Raw genomic sequence first — 9,685 nt, 5'->3', positions numbered from 1 at the left:
ATACACGACAATATAAATTGTTCAAATAATTTGCAGTAACACCCTTGTGGTTTTACAGATTTCATAAATATAATCCTTAAACTTTAAATGTTTAGTTATCAGTCTATTATTAAGAATTTTCAATTTTGTAACCATGACTTTTTTATAATATATGTTTTTTTTATGTTTTTATATTGCCGTATCTCTGCCGTATCCGTATCTTGAATTTTTGAGTTTTGCCGTTTCCCGTTTCCGTTCCGTATCCGTTTCCGGTTACCGTATCTGTTTCCATGCAACTTAGGTTGAATGTGATGAAGTATTTAGCTGATTATATTAATGAAGCAAAGTTGAGCATAGAGCATAGTGGAATACGGCATCGACGTTCAACTCTGGGGAAGTTCAGTTGTTATAGGACTTTTTAAATGAGAAAAATGAAACATTTTAAAGTTTAAAATAAATATCTATTAAATTTTTGTAATGTTCAATACAATGTAAAAAAAAAGAATTATAAGTAGAATAATAAAGTGAAACTTTTATACACAACATATATAAGCACTATTATTATTTTTACAACCAAAATAAACACATTTTACACGTAAGACATTTTTCACACAACTAGTATGCCAATAGGTAATTTAAAAACCCCAATCACTTGGATAACTTGTCCACAAATTATCGATGAGACAATGAGTACTCTTATTGGTGATGAAAATAACAAGAAACTCACTAAAATAAAAACTTTTAGCTAACGTTAAACTTTTAGTGCTCTAAGCATTTAAAAGATATATAAATGTTTATGCAAAACCAAGCCTCTTTTCTGCATCTTCACGTGTGACAAAATCCATATCTTCATCATTGATCCATGCGTACTTCTCCAGATAAGGGTTTGTGGTCTGCTTTATAGGGTACTTTTCGATCATATCTTTCCAGACATTGGTTCGATCTAAGTCTCTGGTGACCTCCCAAACACAGCTGTTGGATTTGAAACCTGCACCCAAACTGATCATTAAGATTCTATCACCCTTCTTCAGCCTTTTCTTTGCCTCCATGTATCCTAGAACATACCAGAGCCCACCAGACGATGTGTTTCCAAAACGATGCAACGTCATTCGAGATGGTTCAAGATCATAATCGCTTAACCCTAGATTTATACCCACTTCATCGATTACAGCTCTTCCACCTGGGTGTATGCAGAAGTGTTCGATTCCAGTTTTTAGGTTGATTTTCGAACCAGATTTGAGGCATGCATAACGAACTATCTCCCAAAGTGGAAGCACTTTTGGTAGAAGCACTCGTAGGTTCTTCATCAAAGCCCGACCAGCAACTTTCGGGAGGGTTTTTTTGAGACGAAAGCCTTCGTATCCTTCATCATCTTCGATCTGCATGCAGCAGTTGTAGGCTTCATCGTCCGAGGCAAAATGGCTTCGAACCATACACTTCAGCTTCATAATCGCGTGCTTCTTGCGATCTCTGTCGTTGGTCAAAAGCATTGAACAACCTCCTACCCGAAAAAGAACGTTAGAGAGCATCATGGACCCTTCTCTCCCACAGTACCAATGAGACGACATGGATTCTGTGCTCACAACAATGGCTATTTTGTTCTTGTGAGTCTTGAACAAGTGTTGGACCAGATCGATACCAGTTAGACTTGCGCTGCACCCCATTCCTGAGAGATTGAACGCCTTAATATCCGACCGCATATTGTAATGATTTATGATTCTTGACGCTAAAGAAGGCACTGGTGAGATTAGGGATACAGTCACAACTAGTATATCAACTTCAGATGGCGAAATATTCGACCTGGAAAAAATACTATCAAGCGTATCATAGAACACATCATCTAATTCTGATAAAGAATTAACAAGTGTTGGGTGTTCTTCTTCACCCAATATGATGCTTTTTGGGCCATAAGTTTCTTCACCAATGCCTGAATTTACCATGGTTTTTAGAAGGAACCTGTAATCTTCGACACGTAGATTCTTGTTGCGCCAAACAATCTTCGCACACTGTTCGGTGTCCAGCTTCATCTCCTTCTTTCCCTTGTAGCATTGGTAATCGATCATATAGCATGTTTTGCCTGTTCCAAGTACCAGCTTTGTTAACCAAAAAGTAACATATGAGATCGTTAACAAGATCATACTTGTTGCTAATAACTCCATTGCAAAGGGAATCATAGAGAAATATAGAGGGTTTTGAAGTGTTGTTTGTTTATATAGGGACATCACTACCACAAAACGCCACAAATTAAGGACCCGCTTTCATATTGCCGGGTTACAAAACCGGGTTCTATCAGCCATGCATTTTTACTAGCCCTGTCGAACATACCCGTTACCTGAATTACCGGCCTGATTTTTTCGTGTATCGGGTAAATCGGGTTTCGTGTAAATTTTTTCAATTATTTAGGTAACCCGATTTTTTTCAGATTAGGTATAGGATACATTTTTTGGGTTTTGGGTATACCGGAATTTTTTTTTAAAATTCATTTGTTTTTTCTTTCATAGATGTGGTACTCTGTAGCAGGTATTTGATCACACTTAAACTAACTATAATTATTGTAAAACATAAATCTCTTTTATTATAGAAGTATGACATCAACAATATTAAAAATGATTCTTTTATATGTCATCATGTTCTTTAAAACTTAATTCTCTTATAGATTATAGTTTTTATTGCAACTAACAAACTCATTATCTTGACAAAACTTCGGAACATGGAAAAACTTATGGCTACAGTTATCTTAAACATTTTAAACTATTAAACTAAGAAGATCTTTAATTATTTGTTTTTTTAACATCTTATTAGATTAGATTAAGCTATTAAAATATTACTTGATATTTCAAGTATTATTGACTAAAAAAATATCAATGTTTAATGTTTGAGTAACTTCGTTTATGTCTCGTTTGTTTATATAAACAAGACTAATAGAACATGACATATTTAATTCATTAAATTTATTTTTAGGTGCCATTAAAAAAAATTATATATTTCAGGTAATAACCGAATTACCCAAATCCGACCCACTATCCGAATTACCCGAACTTAATTTCGATAGAGTAATAGGCAGGGGCGGATGCAGGATTTTTCAGCAGGGGTTGCACGGGAGAGTTAGGGGTTGCACGGTAGTAGAAAAAAATAAAATTTTCAAAAATTGTCGAAATTTTTTCTACTGCGGCAGGAAAAGTTAGGGTGCGTTTAGTTGCGGAAAAATAGGCCGTTTTCCGGAAAAATTTTCCAAGAAAAATGAGAATTTTGAAAACGCGTTTAGTTCATCTATTTTTCTAGATTTTTCACGGAAAATAAAAATTTTCCGTTTTCTAAAATTACAAAGAAGTTGGAAATTTTTGGAAAACTAATTATCATTATTTTCCACATTTTTCTAATTCCAAAATTTTTCTAAAATATAAACACGCACCCACTTCCACCCCATCCACCTCTACCTACCCCCACCTTAACACCCCCCACCCACAAACACACACATACATACCCACCCCCATACACACACACTCACCCGCACACACCCACTTCCACCCCATCCACCTCTACCTACCCCCACCTTAACACCCCCCACCCACAAACACACACATACATACCCACCCCCACACACACCCACTCACCCGCACGCACACACACCAACCCACAAACACACACACACATGTACATACCCACCCCCCACACACACACCCGCACACACACACACCAACCCACAAGCGCACACACACATATACCCACCCACACACACACACCGATCCACAAACACACACACATACATACCCACCCACACACACACCCATCCACAAACACACACACAAACATACATAGTCACCAACGCACCCACACACACAGAAACACACTCACACACATACCCACCCACACCCCCCACAAACACACACACACACACACACAAACCCACACCTACACCCACCCCCACCCTCACAGACACACACACCTACACACACAAACCCACACCTACCCCTACAAACACACACTCGCACCCCCACCCACCCAACACCACCACCATAATCACCGACCTACCATCACCATCACCACCACCACTACCACTAACCCGTCACTAGCACCACCACCACCGTTGCCGCTGCCATCACCACCACTAACACAATTGCCGCCGCCACCACCATCGCCTGTCATCACCACCACCGCCGCCGCCGACCCGCTACCGTCACTGCCCCCACCCACACCCTACCACCGTTACCGTTTTCTAAAAATGAAAACCGATAGAAAAATACACATCTAAACACGTTTTCTAATTTTCTAAAACTGAAAATGAAAAATGAATAAGTTAATTAAACGCGTTTTCTAAATTTTTCAATGAAAAATGAAAACGGAAAACGAAAATCGAAAATGTAAAACAAAAAACGGAAAATAAAAATTGTTTTTCTATAACTAAACGCAACCTAGGGGTTACCGGTGCCACCGTGGACCACCCGTACGTATACGCCCCTGGTAATAGGTAATTATTTTAAAATGAAAAAACTTGAATTGCCCGAAACCCCAAAATATTACCCGATCAACACCTCTAATTTTTACCGGGTTTTACATGTTTTATTTTTATTTTTATTTTTAATTTTTAATAATTTTTATTTTTATTTTTACTTTTTTTGAAGTTGTAGTATGCATTATTATATTTGCAGCCAATAATCTTCGAGCTATGGCGCTGTAGTGGAAAAATCTGCGCATATTCCCTATTTTAGACATGCTTTAGATATTATTTATCTTAAACTTGGTGAATTAATTGTATTAACTAACACGATCGTTGTTGAAGTTCACTGAACATAGAAGCGAATAATTTTTGTGTTATTCTTTCGGTAAATTAACACTGCTAGAAAAGTGGATTTTTACAATGGTCATATCTATCGGTATTCCGTCAGTAAACAGCTTACCGATGGAAATTGGTCGGTCAATAACCTTCATGGTTAATTATTTGTGACTGATTTCTGATGAAATTGTGGTGGAGAAACGACAAAATTTTAGGTCAGAAATATACAAACTGATTACCAACGGGATTTTGTTTGACCTTATTTTATGACGGACTACCGACAAACTTTTAGCTACAAATTTCCGATAGGGTATTTTATTCTTATTGATGGATATTTCCATAACTAAGCCATCACTAAAATGATTTATAAAAATTAGAAAAATAAATTTTTTCTAGCAAAAATACAAAAAAATAGTTAAAACATTACATATAATAGTATTCAAATACAACAACAAAACTAATAGAGGAGGGAGTGGCTGAGCTTCATTAGGATTAGGTTGGAGGTATTGAGGTACCACCAAGAGCATTACCCTTCGCCATACGATAACATTAATTTCTTTTCTTCAACCGGTTAAGAGACCCTAACATAATCTCTCTATCTTTACTCTCTCTCCTTTTTTTCTCTTATACCGTAGGTTTAAGAAGTTACACCTTGTGTTGTTTTGTATTTTTTAATTGATTATGTTGATTATATTGGAAAAATTGTTGTTTTTATTTATTGTGGGTTCAAAAAGATAAAAGAAAAAAATTGATGTGGAACTGATATAGCAATCCATTAACTGGGTTGGGAGAGACCACTTCCTCCTAATAAATATTAAGTTACAAATTGTTTAATATATTAAAAGTGAGTAATACAATTACATACAACATATAATAAATGTTAAAAAAAGGATTAATACCATAAAATTCTCAAATTTTACACATGTAGCTGGAAAAAACCTCAACAAATTCTTTTTGGTGGGCTATGACCACAACTTTTACGCATTGTTATCGCTCTAGTCCACTTAACCATTTTCATAGTTAAATTAATTATCTTTCTTAGAAAATCAGTCCTAAAATTAAGAATAAAATCAAAATTTGGTGTTTCTAGTTTGCAAAAAATTACATCATATGACTTTCTAACTTTATTTTTTGTATATATATATATATATATATATATATATATATATATACACAAAATAAAGTTAAGAAAGGAAATAAATAAAGTATATAAAAAACAAAAAATAAAATAAAAAAATCCAAAATAAGTTATAAAAAAAGAAAAATAAAGTTAAAAAGCCATGTGGTGTAACTTTTTGCAAATTATAGATAACATATTTCGACTTTAAACATGATTTTAGACTGATTTTTGCATAAAAGATATCAAAGTTAACTATAAAACTGATTGAGCATGTCAGAGTGATAATTTTACGTAAAAATTATGGTCATAGCTAACCAAAAAAGCAAATGTTAAGGCTTTTTCTAAATATTGGTGTAAAACTTAAGATTTTTATAATATTAGTCTTCAAACAAAAAAAATACATATTGTATGGATTACAAGGTGGGTTATTTAATTATCTCATATAGTCCACTAATTTCTCTTCAAGTTGTTTTTGTTTTGTTGCATTTCCTCATCTATTTGAGCTTGTTTGTGCAAAAATCAAAGCCAAGAACCTAAAAAATGGTAAGACAAACTTTTAATCGATAATAACAATATATTTTTTCTTTTAAATCATTATAAGAACATATTATTTAACTTCGTCACTGTAAGGCTGAAGGGAGTCATGCCATAAAAGTTACACTTCCTTCACTGGTACGTAGGCACCACCTCACTCTACAACAAAAGTGTGGTTTTATATCACACTCAAAGAGTGGTGCGACACTTGGGTATTTTTTGTTTTTTAATAAATAAAAGGGATCAATCAGGGATGGTAAAAAAAATAGACCAATCACATTGCTTAAAGGAGTGCACCTTTGGAGTGTCGTAACGCACTCTCCGCCTCATCTGTACCACACCTAGGGGTGGTGTTTCGTTCTATGTGGCACCCAAGTACGGTCATTGCCGCAGCCCACTCCCTCCGGCTAAAAAAATAGAATCCATCAATAGTAACTACTAGTTAATCATTCATCGCACATAATAAAGGGTACGCGAGCATCTGATTTATATTAATCATTGCATACAAGAATTTAATAAACTTTATTATCAAAAAAGCTTGAAGACATTTATTACCATACATTATAATTGAATCACTTTTTTCCTATTTTGCATGAGAGAGAAGACAACATTTGTGAGACTTTAAATTGACAAGGATAACAGAGAATATATTATATCAAGGCTACCACATAACAGATATGTTGAGACTTTAAATTAAATAATGAAAATGAAAATTATAGATAATAGATGTGAATAATGAATAATGATAATGGTAGGAATTAATTTGGGGAGTACTATGAAACAAAATATCATCCTTTGCCAACTTGTCGTGAAAATTAACATCTGCAACAGTCAACATTGCAGAAATGTACAACAACTTGATTAAATTTTTCTTTCTTTACTCAAGTAATTTTCTAAAAATATTTGAAAAGGCAAGAATGGGAACACAAATCACATAGGCATGTAAGTACTTTAGTCTCCTTATTCACGTAATATGTTGAATTTACATTAATCAATACAAAAACAAATATCAATTATTAAATGATATAGCTTAGACCATGCTTAATTTCTCAAAAACAAAATGATTATTTTTAGGTCTAGAAGTTTTCAAAAGACTGGATACAGGGAAAAAATGAGTAATAATTTTGTTTGCAGAAATTCATCAAAGGTTTTAATAGATATTGATATTCTTCACAAATAGATGTGGGGAAAAGGGGAATAATAAATTTCTTCATATATTGCACACATTTGCATCCCAACATGTCCATAGTAATCCAAAATTAATCCTGAAAGCTACATAGTGAGACATGATAGAGAGTAATCATATTAAAAACTCGGAAAAAAAATAATAGTACTTATAAAATATACATAAAGAAGAACACTAGATAGATTTATGGAAGCTTAGTATAAGGGAAAGGCACATGATGTAGGGTTTCCATCGAGGTGAACTAGTGAAATTTGTCCTCTTCAATCGTTGGCAGCTGTGGAGAGATGGCACGGTGTTAGATGCAATGCACGACCGAAAAAAGTTGTTGATAAGTGAGAATGACACAACATAGAAGTCGAAAAGAAAACGTCCATCGATTTAGGATAACCAGGAACTATGGTCGATTTAGGGGTGGGAACAACTAAGGTATTAATGCCATAGATAAAGGTGCGAAATTAATACCAAAAAACTGCCAGAATTGAAGTTAATATTCAGAAATCGTCGAGAGAGATAGATGGGGGAGTAAGGGTGTGCAACAGAGACCCGTGGAAACTTCTAATTGATTTAGGGCTTCTCAAGCACCGATATAGATGTCAATCAGTCCATGTGTGAAGTGTTCGCTTCATCTTCGGCTTAGGGGTTGTTTAAGAGTGTTTTTTAAAATGACTTATTAGTTTATTGGCTTTTAAAAAATTAATAAGTTAAAAAGGGTTTGGTAAAAATGAGTTTTTAGGCAAAAGAATGACTTTTTGGAAAAGCCAGGAATACCTGACTTTTCCAAAAAGTGAATAAAGAATTTCAAATGAACTAATGTGATATAGTATCTCTTATCTTGATTAAGTATACTCTCTAAGTTTCAAAAGATCTATAGGTTATCCCTGAATAAGATGATTCAACCTAGTTTGTCAATGATCTAGTTCGTCCAATCACATTCGTTTTGAACATCTGAAGTAGAAGTGTATTCTATTTAGTAGATTGTACAATTTTATTTTGCTTGGACCTCATCCCTAAAAAACTTATTCTTCATTCCATAATGAAGCCATGATCTAATTGTAGTTCATATATATATATATATATATATATATATATATATATATATATATACATATACTTTTTTGAAGTTAGCCTCTTATGTAGCTCTTTACATAAACATCTTCTTCTAAACTGATTATTTCATGTACATTTTCTTAGTTCTTCTTATGTACCCTTATAATGTTCTTATAGTCATCAAGCGACTTAACCATGTATCTAATTGGTATCTTATGATATTTACACAATATAATTAGATACCTAGTGTTGTGCGTAGTGTTGTGCGTAATCAGGCACACACGTTGGATTCATTTTGTAACATCCATAAAATTTAAGCCAATTTAAAACATTTTAAACCATTCAAAAAAAACCATTAAGTTAATACAACTTGTTTTTAAAACAGTTTTAAACATCAGAGTATCTCCAGAACCAAATCACAAAATCATGAAATATGAGGAGCGGTATGATCACGCCTTTGCCTTGCCACAATCACCTGATATAGCTGAAAGAATAAACTTAAACCGTAAGCTCAAAAGCTTATTGAGTTCCCCCAAAATACCCATACACACAACCATACACATACAACAATAAACAACATACAATGGGTCCGATCAACCATCAGATTGAAATACCCCTGGCCCTCAATCGTCGGGTTGGAATACCAACATACCACGAGTCCAATCATCTTACCACGATGGCATACTCTTGGCCCACATCCATTGGTTTGGAATGCCCATACTCCTATACATACAACAACCACTACTATGGGTCTAATCATCCCCCAGGATGGAATACCCCAGGCCCTCAACCATCGGGTTGGAATGCCAACCTACTACGAGTCCAATCATCCTACCGGGATGGAATACTCCTAGCCCACAACCATCGGGTTGGAATGCCAACATACTATGAGTCCAATCATCCTACTGGATGGAATACTCCTGGCCCACAACCATCGGGTTGGAATGCCAACATACTATGAGTCCAATCATCCTACCTGGATGGAATACTCCTGGCCCACAACCATAGGGTTGGAATGCCAACATACTAACAAACAGTTGCACTT

The 9,685-nt window shown here is 34.8% G+C and overlaps 1 pseudogene; it reads right to left on the bottom strand.

Annotated features, from left to right (window-relative positions):
* Positions 1 to 524: 524 nt before the first annotated feature.
* On the bottom strand, positions 525 to 2,175 carry LOC145086606 (3-ketoacyl-CoA synthase 19 pseudogene; annotated as a pseudogene).
* Between the last annotated feature and the right edge of the window lie 7,510 nt (positions 2,176 to 9,685).

This window comes from Lactuca serriola, chromosome 2 (genome assembly GCF_051521515.1).
Source record: "Lactuca serriola cultivar US96UC23 chromosome 2, Lser_US96UC23_V15, whole genome shotgun sequence".
Classification (NCBI taxonomy): domain Eukaryota; kingdom Viridiplantae; phylum Streptophyta; class Magnoliopsida; order Asterales; family Asteraceae; genus Lactuca; species Lactuca serriola.
This window is presented reverse-complemented; position numbering and strand designations above follow the sequence as displayed.